The sequence below is a fragment of the Vanacampus margaritifer genome, chromosome 15 (genome assembly GCF_051991255.1).
Source record: "Vanacampus margaritifer isolate UIUO_Vmar chromosome 15, RoL_Vmar_1.0, whole genome shotgun sequence".
Lineage (NCBI taxonomy): Eukaryota > Metazoa > Chordata > Actinopteri > Syngnathiformes > Syngnathidae > Vanacampus > Vanacampus margaritifer.
The window spans coordinates 19,891,959-19,905,820 of NC_135446.1; the positions used below are offsets into that span (position 1 = coordinate 19,891,959).

Sequence of the window (13,862 nt, forward strand, 5' to 3'; positions counted from 1 at the left end):
TTCATTACATATAATTCTTCAGGGGAAACTGAATGTATACTCTGCTCGGCTGTATGTAAGCTATTCCGTGTTGTACAAAGCACATGCATTACACACACACACACACACACGTATGCTAGAAGAGCTGCATCACGTTGACTGGCCTTGCTCAAGGTTTTTATGTTTTGCCCAGTAGGACTTGAACGCATTCTTAGAAGTGAGCTAGTTGATGATTCATGAGTACAATAAATTATACAGTACCTGTATATTTTTTAAATAGGAATTTTTATTATAACTATAATTATTGTGGTTACTAAATTATCTTTTGTGTTAATCATACCAATGTGTATATGTATTTATTCATTTATTGTTATATTTTTGATTAGGACCACTGGAGGGCAGTGAATTTTTGAAGCAAGTGTAAATCGGAAGTATTATATGGGGGTTGTTTCTTTGTAAAAAAAAAAAAAAAAGTGAGGAGAATAAAATGTTATAATAAAAGTAATAAAGGTTAGAAACAACATACAAATTGCGGGATTGCTTTTCAACATTCCCGCAATAAATAAGAAGAAAGAATCTCACTAACATATGTGGGAATGCTTCCCACAATAAATAATAATAATGATAATGCACTGCTTACATACACACCGTAACATGCAGCGGCTTTATTACCAGACGCTTCATGCAAAGGCGTTGACACAAAGATGATTTATTTGTGGTGTGACAGGCAGATAATTAAAATGATATGCATTTTCATAATATACAGTATGTCTTCTACTGTGTGTGTGTATGTGTGCAACAATTGGATCACTTTGCATCTCCAAATAACAAAGCAGTCAAGAGGTTGTGACGCACCAGCAAATCACACATGACAGCTAATTTAGACATCAACACCAGACACGGCTGGCCGTCACTTCATTTCACGTTCTCGCGCTCCAGTGCCGACTCGTAGGGACGCGCATTGAAAATAGCAACCACGACCACTTCTCCTCTTCCTCATGACAACCCCTCATTTACTCCTTGTTCTCAAAAAGCTCATGACAACGTGCTAGGCCGACCGGGCCAATGAGGCTCTCTGAGAGACCGCCGGCAAAGTTATTTTCGCTTCGTTGAGTTCTCACACTACATCCATTAGATTGCAGCCATTAGTCTCGAACCATCCAACACTGTGTAAAGCCATTAGTCTGTCTCGACCATCCAACATTTCAAACCCTCATCCAGCAGTTCATCCTTCACTTTGTCTAGCTAGCCATTGGTCTGGCTTCAACTTCCTCCAACAATACAAACATTCAAGCAACTTTTTTTTTTTTTATCAGTTTAATGGCAATTAGTGTCAATCTCCATTATTGTCTACATCCAGCCGTTTGTCTATCTCCAAGTTCGTCCAACAAGCAAAATGGCTAGATAACAAGTTCATGCACCAGGAACAGAGGTGGCAAATCCAGGTCCAGAAAGTAAGTAAGTAAGACCCTGCCACAGTTTGGCTTTAGCCCCAGGTGCTAGCTGGCTAGCTAGCTAGCTCCCTAACAAGCTTGTTTACCTGCTAGGGAGCTAGCTAGCTAGCACCTGGGGCTAAAGCCAAACTGTGGCAGGGTTTTTACTTTCTGGACCTGGATTTGTCACCTCTGTCCAGGAATTAGTCTGGCTCTCAGTTTATTTAGCTTTTAGACTGTCTCTAGGTTCATCCAACAGTCACAAACATCGATCGAACATGCCATCAGTCCAGACTGATCTGTCTCAATGCTCACTACATCCATGTAGCCGGCCAGGAGGGTCCATCCTTCTCTTCATCCAGCAAGCAGTCTGTCAAAGTCCACCCACGAGTCAGTTGGTTCGTCCGCCCATTCAAATATCTATCATTCCATCCATCCATTTTTACTCACGTCTTTTTACAAACATTATGCCCAACAAATCACCATCACCGACTAATTCCCGGCAACTCAAAGACATTGTCCCGACTTATCTTGTGCCAGGTAGAGAGGCGTGAAAGCCTAGCAACACGTCGTGCGTAGCGATAAACACACATTGCAGTTGGATTGACGAGATGTAAAACCAACATACACACACCTTTGCAGATCATTCTGGTACAAAAAGCCTCCAACCAGGCTTCTCAGTCTCGCTGTTTAGCGGAGCTTTGAATTTAACGAGAAAGCCCACAAACAAGTGATGTGTTGGTGCGTGGTGCTTCCTTTGCGGGCCTTTTGTTTGCACTGGCAGGCATTCACTTGGCTGCTGAGATAAGACATTTGTTTACACGGTGAGCGAGCGCCGGGGATATTTTAGATGCACACATACAAGCACTTTTGTTACATTCAATGTACTATCAAACGGGCTTCCTGCATTTTTCTTTCATTGAGCCAGGAAAAAACATGCTTGAAGCCGATCAAAATCAATCGGCTTCTGCCTTCCCGACAAGTGAAAACTGATAAAAATGGTTTCAAGTCTTGTGTCCAAAACCAAAAGCAACCCTGCTATCTTTCTTATCAGGAAACTTCACTCAGATCAGAGAGAGCTTGAGAGACAACGTGAGAGTTTAAAACAATAACATCTGCTGGCAGCCAAGCAGGAAAGTGATTGAGTTATTGTTGCAGTCCAGGTTTATGAACCTCTTCTTGTTGTATATTTTGATGCTGCACACCAGTTCGTGCAAAGAAAATACTCCCAAAATAATAATAAATAAACACATAAATAAAAATAAACAAATACAATAATAAAAAAATAAATACAAAGAAATAATAAATGGCAAGGAAATGAGTGAAGCGTGAAAGTGCTGCAAGGGCACTGAAGCATGCGCCGTGAGCTAAATGGATCATTTGAGTATTTTTGCTGCAGCCAGCGTACCGGAAGGACATTTGGAAGGGGAAAAACAAGATCAACTGTTAAAAAGTTGTCAAATGGCCTAAAAGACAGCAGAAATGACATGACTGAATTTTGACACCAAATTTACAATTGTCATGTTTTATTATTGAAATGTAAGGCACTGCTCAAGAAGCTATGCTTAAAAAACACACACACAGAAAATTTGGCTTTTTTTTTGCTTTGAAACAGGCATTTTAGGGGAAATTTCAATAGGATCCGTGCCCCGATAGGGTTTCAAAAATGTAGGCCCCCAATTGAGCTCAAGCACGGTTGTTCGCGCTTTGTGCAATTTAGCGGCTCAGCCTTCATGCTGGGGTTTGCACTTCATTCCACCATCTCGCCGCGTTAACCTTTTCGATGCAACGCCACGCTCGCTCCCCCTCCTAGTTAGCTTAGCACGCCTCCCTCAAACCTAAAGGTCAGCCCTTTTGCAGCCCTCCGAGTGTGGTGGAACTTAGCATGAGGTCTGTGATGGGGAAGTGACAACTCCCGCCTCTGACATGTATTGTTGGTTTACGTGAGACATTTGCATGTAAAACTCACATAGCTATCAAAGGCCATCAAATGAATAGTTTGCCTCAGAGCGACATATTCTGTGGCAAATAGCCAACATATAACCAGAAACTGTTTTGTGTGGGGCGTAATCCTGCAAAAAGGTCAGAAATGTGTGACTTGGTGGAAGAATATGATGATACATCATGTGTTTGTGTTACATAAGCCCGTCGCCACATCGAGCTGCAACGGGGAACAAACAAGACATTGCTGCAAAATGGAACCGATCGAAAGTGACATCCAACCAGTTGGGGGGGGGGGGGGGGCGATACTATGCACAACGGCAAGAAAAGCAGTCACGATATTTTGAAAATTGCCTGGAACTTTGTCTGGCTTTAGTACCTTAAGGTAGTGATTCCGAATCACTGCGTCGTGAGAGATCATCAGCTGTGCTAATTGGCACTTAATTGGTCCAGAAAATGATTACTCTCCTTGGGCGTAGTACTTTTTTGCAGCGTTCAACATATCTGGTGCGGTATTCCTAAAGATTCTAAGTGGAGTTGCTTCTCATGGCCAAATTCGAAGAACATTTTAAGAATCATGATGTTATTTTTGAATTTCATTGAAGGGTATATCCTAGTAAACATAAAAGCTATTGCTAAAGAAGCCTAGCTCTTAAGAGTGAGATCTGTTAAGTGCAGGGGAGGGGACTTTTAAGCGGCTTAGGAGTCTCCTAAGCAGAGGACATAATGGCAGACAGAAGAGGCGGGAGAGATATTGTCCAAACAGTGTTTAACCATGAATTAATGCAATGAGCCATTTACTATCATTCATACCAAAATGAAATGTCAAAAGTGCACAAATGGCTCCTCTCCTTTGAAACCTTAACTGTTTTAAAACCTGAGGTCAAACATTGTAGCAGCTGAATTTTTCAATTCTATTTTGTAACAACTGTTAGAAAAGGTGACACTGATGAAGCAGACTCTCCTGTGAAACCTTACTTTGAAACCTTGGCTGTTTTAAAACCTGGGGTTTAAAAAAATGTGTCTAGGCCACCAGAAAAATTCAATTACAGCAAACATAAGTACCCACACATTCTGACAGCTGAATTTTTCAACTCTATTTTGTAACTGTTAACATTTTTTAAAGGTTAGTCAATTGATTCAAAAAAATGTTGCTTAGACAACCAGAAAAATTCAATTACAGCAAACATAAGTACCCACACATTCTGACAGCTGAATTTTTCAACTCTATTTTGTAACTGTTAACATTTTTTAAAGGTTAGTCAATTGATTCAAAAAAATGTGTCTAAGCAACCAGAAAAATTCAATTACAGCAAACATAAGTACCCACACATTCTGACAGCTGAATTTTTCAACTCTATTTTGTAACTGTTAACATTTTTTAAAGGTTAGTCAATTGATTAAATGTGTCTAAGCAACCAGAAAAATTCGATTACAGCAAACATAAGTACCCACACATTCTGACAGCTGAATTTTTCAACTCTATTTTGTAACTGTGAACATTTTTTAAAGGTTAGTCAATTGATTCAAAAAAATGTGTCTAAGCCACCAGAAAAATTCAATTACAGCAAACATAAGTACCCACACATTCTGACAGCTGAATTTTTCAACTCTATTTTGTAACCGTTAACATTTTTTAAAGGTTAGTCAATTGATTCAAAAAAATGTGTCTAAGCAACCAGAAAAATTCAATTACAGCAAACATAAGTACCCACACATTCTGACAGCTTAATTTTTCAACTCTATTTTGTAACTGTTGACATTTTTTAAAGGTTAGTCAATTGATTCAAAAAAATGTGTCTAAGCAACCAGAAAAATTCAATTACAGCAAACATAAGTACCCACACATTCTGACAGCTGAATTTTTCAACTCTATTTTGTAACTGTTAACATTTTTTAAAGGTTAGTCAATTGATTCAAAAAAATGTGTCTAAGCAACCAGAAAAATTCAATTACAGCAAACATAAGTACCCACACATTCTGACAGCTGAATTTTTCAACTCTATTTTGTAACTGTTGACATTTTTTAAAGGTTAGTCAATTGATTCAAAAAAATGTGTCTAAGCAACCAGAAAAATTCAATTACAGCAAACATAAGTACCCACACATTCTGACAGCTGATTTTTTCAACTCTATTTTGTAACTGTTAACATTTTTTAAAGGTTAGTCAATTGATTCAAAAAAATGTGTCTAAGCCACCAGAAAAATTCAATTACAGCAAACATAAGTACCCACACATTCTGACAGCTGAATTTTTCAACTCTATTTTGTAACCGTTAACATTTTTTAAAGGTTAGTCAATTGATTCAAAAAAATGTGTCTAAGCAACCAGAAAAATTCAATTACAGCAAACATAAGTACCCACACATTCTGACAGCTGAATTTTTCAACTCTATTTTGTAACTGTTGACATTTTTTAAAGGTTAGTCAATTGATTCAAAAAAATGTGTCTAAGCAACCAGAAAAATTCAATTACAGCAAACATAAGTACCCACACATTCTGACAGCTGAATTTTTCAACTCTATTTTGTAACTGTTAACATTTTTTAAAGGTTAGTCAATTGATTCAAAAAAATGTGTCTAAGCAACCAGAAAAATTCAATTACAGCAAACATAAGTACCCACACATTCTGACAGCTGAATTTTTCAACTCTATTTTGTAACTGTTAACATTTTTTAAAGGTTAGTCAATTGATTCAAAAAAATGTGTCTAAGCAACCAGAAAAACTCAATTACAGCAAACATAAGTACCCATTTCTAAAAGTTGATGGAAACAGAAATGATGACAAAAAAAAATACTATAATTGAAAAAGTGGCTTTGCTTTCTTGTTTGGCATCACCCTCCCTTAACTTTACAGGTTGCATTTGCATCTTGTTATGGACGGCAGCAGAATGAGCAGTGATTCATGCGAGCGTGAAGAATAATGCGCTGCTGGTTTCCACAGCGCCACAATATCGTCCATTAACCTGAAAAAGCAGCTGTGCTTGCTGCCTCTTTCTCACATTCTTGGCGGAGTCGCATCTTTTATTACGAGCGCGGAATCATCCTTCCAAAAGAGTAATGTATGCGGACCGTTGGGTGGGATGCCACCGAGTATGCAGTTAATTGGTCATTTGGTAGCTTCTGCTTCTTTTCTGCCATAGTCCCCGAACTGTGAAATTTGTGAGGAAATAGAAACGGCAGCGACGTCGCATGCTAGGTGGCTACCCGAAAAAGGCGTCAATTACATTATTGATCCCTGAAATCGGATAAATGTATGGCAGAATTTAGTAGAAGAAACACCCAAATGTGGGGTCAACCCCTATTGTATGCATGGGTTTGGCCCTTCTTTGCTAGCTAGCACAACACTAGGTGGCTACGTTTTAGCATTCGTAACTGAAATATGAAGATTTCATGTCATTTCAAGTTGAAACGTAGCTCAAAGAAGAAGTCAATCAGACAAATTAGCTGCAAAATTTATGAGACAAAACCCAGAGAAATTGCACCAGGAGTCGCGCCAATCTCCTATGTCAGAATGCTAGGTTGCTACATGTTAGCATTGTTCAAGCATAGTTGAGCACATCTATCGTTGGATGTTTGAAGAAGAAAAAAGTCAGTTTTGTAACTAAGCAAGGCAACAACAAAAAATCTCAGAATATGGTAGCTGCCTAAGACAATATAAAAAAATTGGACAACATTTTTTTACAGACTGCCTCGCACCACATTACTAAAAGATTTTCTGCGTCTCTTTTCCAATTGGTCCTCCCACTTGGACTGATAAATCCAGCGCTGTGTACTGCCAGTTAGTTTACCTTTTTGTATCCTTTCTCAAATTAATTTGTGGAGTCAGTGATTGCGCTTATCAAGGTGTCATTGCAACACTAGCGACTCGTAAGCGAGTAATGAGTCCTGCCAGTGACCCGCAGCCTAACGTCCTGGCCCGCTGTCAGCACACATGCAAGGTTTTTTTTTCCCCCTCCATAACCCGACCGTCGCCATTTCTACTCCGTGTTTAATTGCTAATCAAGTAGCTTTGGAGATTACCAGTCGTTCTGAGAAAGCATTATGTGATTGGGGTCAAATGCTAATTGCGACGCATGGAAGCATGGAAGGCATAAAGTATACAGTTGTTGGGAGTTTGCGCACATGAGACACATGATGTGCGAGCTTAAGCAGAAGTTGGATACAAAAAAAAAGATGTTAGCTTGTCTCTGCATTTCTCATGTCTGGAAAATGGCTGAACTTTAAAGGTGTCTGTAGTTTTTTTTTTTTGTCTTGACAATAGTGCGATGATATTTGCCCATAATTCACCCTTCTTCTACATTTTACACACCTGACACCAATGTGCTATCGTCACAAATGTCAAAGAACACCCACTTGTTACCTCCATCAAGGCTATTTGCCAGTAGAGAGTAGGCCTTACCTGTCTAAGCTTGTAAAGTTTTGATTTGAAAGAGGTCTCTGGGTAGCTTTTATAAGGGCACTTTCCATTTTAAGTCCTCTTTTATACTAAATATGACCTCAAAATGTCAACATTTTAAAACTCATTTTGAGTCTTTGCAGGAGGTTTTGTTTTTGATGGTCAGAGAAGTCAGAGCAACAAAAAAACAGCTGAAGGTCTTCTAAGGCACCGGTTCTCAAACCCCTGTCCTCAAGTACCCCTATCCAGCCTGTTTTCTATGTCTCCCTCAGCCAACACAGCTGAGGATCGTTATCAGGCTTCATGCAGGGCTTGCTGATTAGCTGATCGTTTGAAACACCAGTGTTGGCTGTGGGGGACAGGGAAAGCAGGCTGGATAGGGATCCTCAAAGGACACGCGTTCAATGTGCATTCTCTCCATGTTTACAAACCGCCAACAAACATTCACAGAGAGAAAAAAGTACAAACTTCTCATCAAACAAGCTCCTCTAAGAGTCCATATTAGCTCAGCACTTATCAAGCATAAGCAAAGCCGTTGCGCTGTTATTGCAGAGATATACAGAAGTTGATCCGGGGGGCAGTTGCCATGGCAACAACAGACAATACTCTCCGGATTACCAGCCACATGATTTTTAAAGTGCCTTTTGAGAGTAGACAAAAAAGATATGACAGCGTGTTGTTGATATAATTAAAGGTGGCGTTAATCTTTCAATCTGACCAGATAACACGACGGCTGCGAGGAATCAAAGGTGTTGGTTTTAATCATTGCAACAGCGAGTCCCTCCACAGACGGGTTATTCATCACAATCATGCTATTAATCATTTTACCAATAAATGTCAGTTGTTTTTTTTTTGGGTCAGGGTGATTATGAAAAACTTTTTTTTTTTTTCTGTTTCTGCACTTAATTTAGCAAATTAGTCGCAATTTTTTTCATCATTGCTTCTGGGAGACCACACACTTCCAGATGTATGACAAAAATGCTACGACTGGGTTTTGCCAAACACCCCAAAAAAGTTTACATAGCACACATGGGCACAACTGTACATTGCTAAAAAGCTTGGCATCAGGGAGAAAGGGGAAGTCAACCCCCAACCCCAATAATATGTTCTGGTCTAAATGTAGTACTGTATTGTGGTCAATGTTGCATTAGTGATATATGAGTTAAGCAGCAAAATCCAAAATCACAGTTTCTCAGGTCACAACCAATCACACCTCAGCTTTAGAAAACAGGTGAGCAGTGATTGGTCATTGCCTGAGCAACTGTGATGTCATCTTCGGTCGAGAGCAAGTGGCAAAATGGCCGCCCCCCTAAGATGGATAAAAACGGCTGGATTCTGCTTCATAACTCATATTCCACAAATGTAATATTAATCAGAATGTCACATATAACGTACAGTATTATTATCAAGAAATGTTTAAGGTTTACTTCCCCTTTAAAGAATTTCAATTAATAAAAAAAAAAAAAGGTTAGCAATAAACTGGTCAGAAATAATGTGTAATGTGGTAAAAAGAAATACACTGCTTTGTGTTTTTATGGAAAATCATGTCTGGGTGACCCCAAACTTTTGAACGATGGTGTACATGTTTTGACAAAAGGAACATTTTGTCATGTCAAGAGGAAGCACTTAGTCCCACATTACCTGTGGAACGATGATGCAAGTTACTGCTGTAGGAAGAAATGCTGGGAAATACTTGCTTGGTACCAGGAGAAATAACGCAAACAGCAAAAGTATCGGTGAAGCGGGGGGGGGGGCAATCAATTAAAATCGGAAATTACTTTATTGTGGGGGGAAAAATCGGATTATTTTATTCTAAGGCCATATTGTCCAACTCTAGATACTTGTAAAAGTTGCAGAAGGTTTCTTTTGCCACAAGCGCTCAGCATCAAGTGTTGCAAGTGCGTAATCCCCCCAGGAGAGTCACCCATTTGAAGGCGCTGGTAACTTGATCGCGCTCGATATGAACATAATTGCATTTGTGACGCCTCCCCCATCAGTTGGCGGACAGTGGCGAGGCTCGACAGATTGCTTTTGCAGGGGCGGGATATCGGCTCATACACTTAGGGCGGATTAGCCAGCAGCTAATTGAATCAGCGGGATAATGATTAAAGCACTCATTGACGCCTGCGTGGAATCCGTCACATGACCCGTCAATGTTTGCCTGTGGGCCTTCACAAAGACCTTTGGGGAAGTCAAGAACGTTATGACAGGGCAGGGAAAAAAATAAATGTATTAACTTGGCACAAAATGACCAGATTTTTCCCAAGGTTAAAGGTGGTCCACCCTATTGATTTTGAGTAATACCTGAACGTAGCTTTGAAGTGGAAATCAAGAACCATACTTATTTTGACTCATGTCACAGACAAAAGTATAAGATGTCTTCCTTTTCCAAAGGTTTTCTAAAGGAATTCCAGGCAAGAGCCATATTCATTTTGAGCAATACGTGAAGGTAGCTTTGAAGTCAAACGGCTGCAGGTTGCAACTTGCGCCTCCACGCTCCTGCCAGCCACCTTCCACCTTGGTGAGAACAATTTCCCATCATGCATGTCAATCCCAGCATGAGTCGCTCCACAGGTGTTACACAACACAAACCTTGCTGTTATGTAACAGGGTTAGGGTTAGACAATTAAAAAAAAAAAAAAAAAGAAGAAGAAGAAGAAGACCACAACTACATGGAAGTTCCTTCCTGAAAAATCAATATTAATGATTTTATATGAAGAGGAGAACTTTGCAGCTGTGTTTGTTTGGGTGTGTGCCACGCTGTGGATGTGAAAAAATTCGCAGCAACCCGCTAACTAGATGTGAGGAGGGGGTGTGGGGGGGGGAGAAATGAACTGGCTTTTCTTCGCCACTCTAGTCATGATTGCATCCATTGATTTTAGGGATGTCGCTAATTTTACAGGCTCCATTTGTGCATTTTTTTCAACTAATTTGTTTTCATGTGAGACCAATTAAGTCTTTTACTTAAGCTGCATCCTATATAACGTAAAAGGTGTGCATCAGTTCTCTACAGTGAACAGCTGCTTTCTTCCATATACAGTCTTATATAACACCGACACAAACATTCTTTTGGTTAGCCTGTGTATGGTGTTTTGCGTTCTCTGTTAGCATTAAGCTAGCAGACATTCAAAAGCCAAAGTTGCATGGCTGGTTTTAAATACATATTATGTATGTATAATTCTCTTTGTTTTGTTTTTAGATTGAAACTTCAACTTGGAAGCAATATATCCATCCATCCATTTTCTTAACCGCTTATCCTCACAAGGGTCGCGGGAGGCACTGGAGCCTATCCCAGCTGGCTTCGGGCAGTAGGCGGGGCAACACCCTGAACTGGTTGCCAGCCAATCGCAGGGCACACAGAGACGAACAAACAAACATCCACACTCACAATCATACCTATGGACAATTTGGAGTGTTCAATTAGCCTGCCATGCATGTCTTTGGAATGTGGGAGGAAACCGGAGTACCCGGAGAAAACCCACGCAGGCACGGGGAGAACATGCAAACTCCACCCAGGAAGGCGGAAGCCCGGACTCGATCTCACGTCCTCTGCACTGGGAGGCGGACGCGCTAACCAGTCTTCCACCGTGCTGCCGGAAGCAATATAGTTTATTTAAAAAAATAAAAAAATAAAAGTTCAATATCCGCCATCGTATCGTATCTTAAATTTTGTTCACACACAAAAAAAGTGTAACGTCCGTTCAGTTACAGTGGAACCACTCTTTAGAACCTCCTTCGAGGTGGTTCTAAAACGCAGGCCAACAGAGGCTCGCCACTTGGCAGAACCCCACACGTTGCGAGCGAGTGTGCACTGTGCACAGTTGAGTTGATCCCATCCCAATCCCGGCTGCACCTGTTGTAATGGAAAAGCAACAAAGGCCATGCCGGGCCAAGCGAGGCCCGTGCATGGTGGTGTACGTTATTGCAGTAAATTGCATTTAATAATAGCCCATCGACGAGAGGAGAGTGTCTCTCTGGTGCCACCCTGCTTCTATTGAGCGGCACCTGGTCGCCATGACGACGGCTTCCTCAAAGAGCTACGCGGCAGCCGTGTTTACAGCAAAAAGTCATGACTGAGGAGCAATCAACAATTCAATCATGTTCTGATGTCCTTTTTCAATCATGTCTTGGGTCGCAACGGAAGATGCTTGCCAAAGGACAATGGCTTCTTAATCAACACTGCAGCCACGCGATTATTGATCAGCCGGCTCAGTAACGCATCACGTGTGCGATACACGCGCAGTTGATTAGTGGGGGAATCGGGAACACATCTGCACTGCAGCGTCGTGTCTCTGGCTTCCAATGAGACTTCTGTTTATAGACCAGGATGGACAACAGATACCATAAATGGAAGCCCAAGCTAAAAATGATCCCATTCGGATAGAATGTCCAAAAATTAGCAGCTCTTTAACCACCACTTCTTAGCTCCTTCTTGATGAAGCTGCGAAACAACTCTCAAAAACCCAGTCAGCCTGATGTCGGAACACATGTTGGCTGTATGTCACTTGGAGCGATTCCAACACACGTCTTGCCAGAAAAAAAATAACATTCTGTGTTCTTGCTGGAATCTTCACATTTCCTGTTGCCTTTTGACATTTTGGCACCACCGCAAACCAAAACTCAACCTTTTCTGCTTTCTCGATGCACACAGATATTTTATCCATCCACAAGAGAAATTCTCTATTTAGCCACTTTTTTTTTTTACACTTCTGAGCGTGTTTTATCCACTTCTTTGACATTTTTTGTCTTCTAGCCTCTTCATAGCAATTTTTTAGGTTTTAAAACCTCTCGTTAGCTCATCTTAAGCCTTTTCATAGCATCTCTGTATAGGTTATTTTAGCTTATTACTAGCAGCCTCTTCTTAGCCTTTAGTTAGCCATTTGAGTCATGTTTTGGTTCTTTGAAACTTTTTAGGCATTTCTTAGCCTCATCTTAGGCTCTTGTTGGCCAGATTTACATAGATTCTACAGGTTGAAATGCTCTTTGATTTTTAGCCTCCTAACAGTAGTAGTGCCAAGGACATGAGACAAAATCACCCTGAAAGCATTTTTAAGTAAGACAACAAATAATATGATTCAATGATTGGTTTGGTAAAAATGCCTCGAAAAAATGGATACTTTAGTGAATTTCGCATAGTGCGTCACTGCTCATTTATTAGCAACGTAGCTAGGTGCGTAGTAGACATGCTACATGAGTCCTTTTGGCTAACGTCTTGATGCTAACCCCAATTTTTGTTATTCATATCAAGCTGCGTCACGCCCGGTGTCCAGTGAAAAAAAATGTGTCAGCATAAGCTAAGCGGAAAGTAGACGTACTAGTCAAGTCCTTTTGGCTAATGTCTTGATGCTAACCTCAATTTCTGTTATTTATATTAAGGTGCGTTACGTCCAGTGAAAAAAAATGTGTCAGCACTGCTCATTCATAAGTAGCGATAGCGAAGCGGGTAGTAGGCTTTTTTGGCTAATGTCTTGATGCTAACCCCAATAGCTACTATTCATATCAGAACACGGCAGAAAAGGAAAGTGAGGAGTTATGTGTCGATCAAGTGTGACCTACAGCAACTGAACATTTTATTCCGCCGATAGCAAATTGTTTGGTACTGAAATGCACTTGAATAAGCAATACGATGTTCTGGATCTAGTTTTGTTTTGATCTTTCCTAACTATTCAATTTTATGTTAATTGTGGGTCTTTTCCAGTGTTCCTGTGGGGGAGCCCTCTTTGTGAAATATTGAGTTAATCTATATTGATTTGAGGAACTGTTCATTTTGGCGTGTATATTATATTATTTAATAACAATAACATATTAAAATGTGTCTCAGACCGTCCAAGGCGCTTTAAAAAGCGTCATGTCACTTTTTCATTGTTCTCTCCCTCTTTTGACCACTTAGCATCATTTAGCATCTTAGCCTCTTTAGCCTCTGCTTTATGGCTGCTCAAGATGCTGGTTTACCACGCCTTTGTGGGGACACTCTCTCCTGTTTGTAATTAAAGTGTCTTTTTCTGACAGAGGGTTAAGAGGTTACGAGTGGTATTAATTACCGTAACCAAGGCGACAAGAGGCACCAAACCACCCGCCACTGTGCGTAATTATGATTATACTTCAAATC

The 13,862-nt window shown here is 40.4% G+C and overlaps 1 protein-coding gene across 2 annotated transcripts in view; it reads right to left on the reverse strand.

Annotated features, from left to right (window-relative positions):
- The window catches only part of LOC144035682 (liprin-beta-1-like), a 52,857-nt gene that overhangs the window by 17,237 nt on the left and 21,758 nt on the right, over nt 1-13,862 (reverse strand). The gene's annotated exons all lie outside the window — the stretch shown is intronic.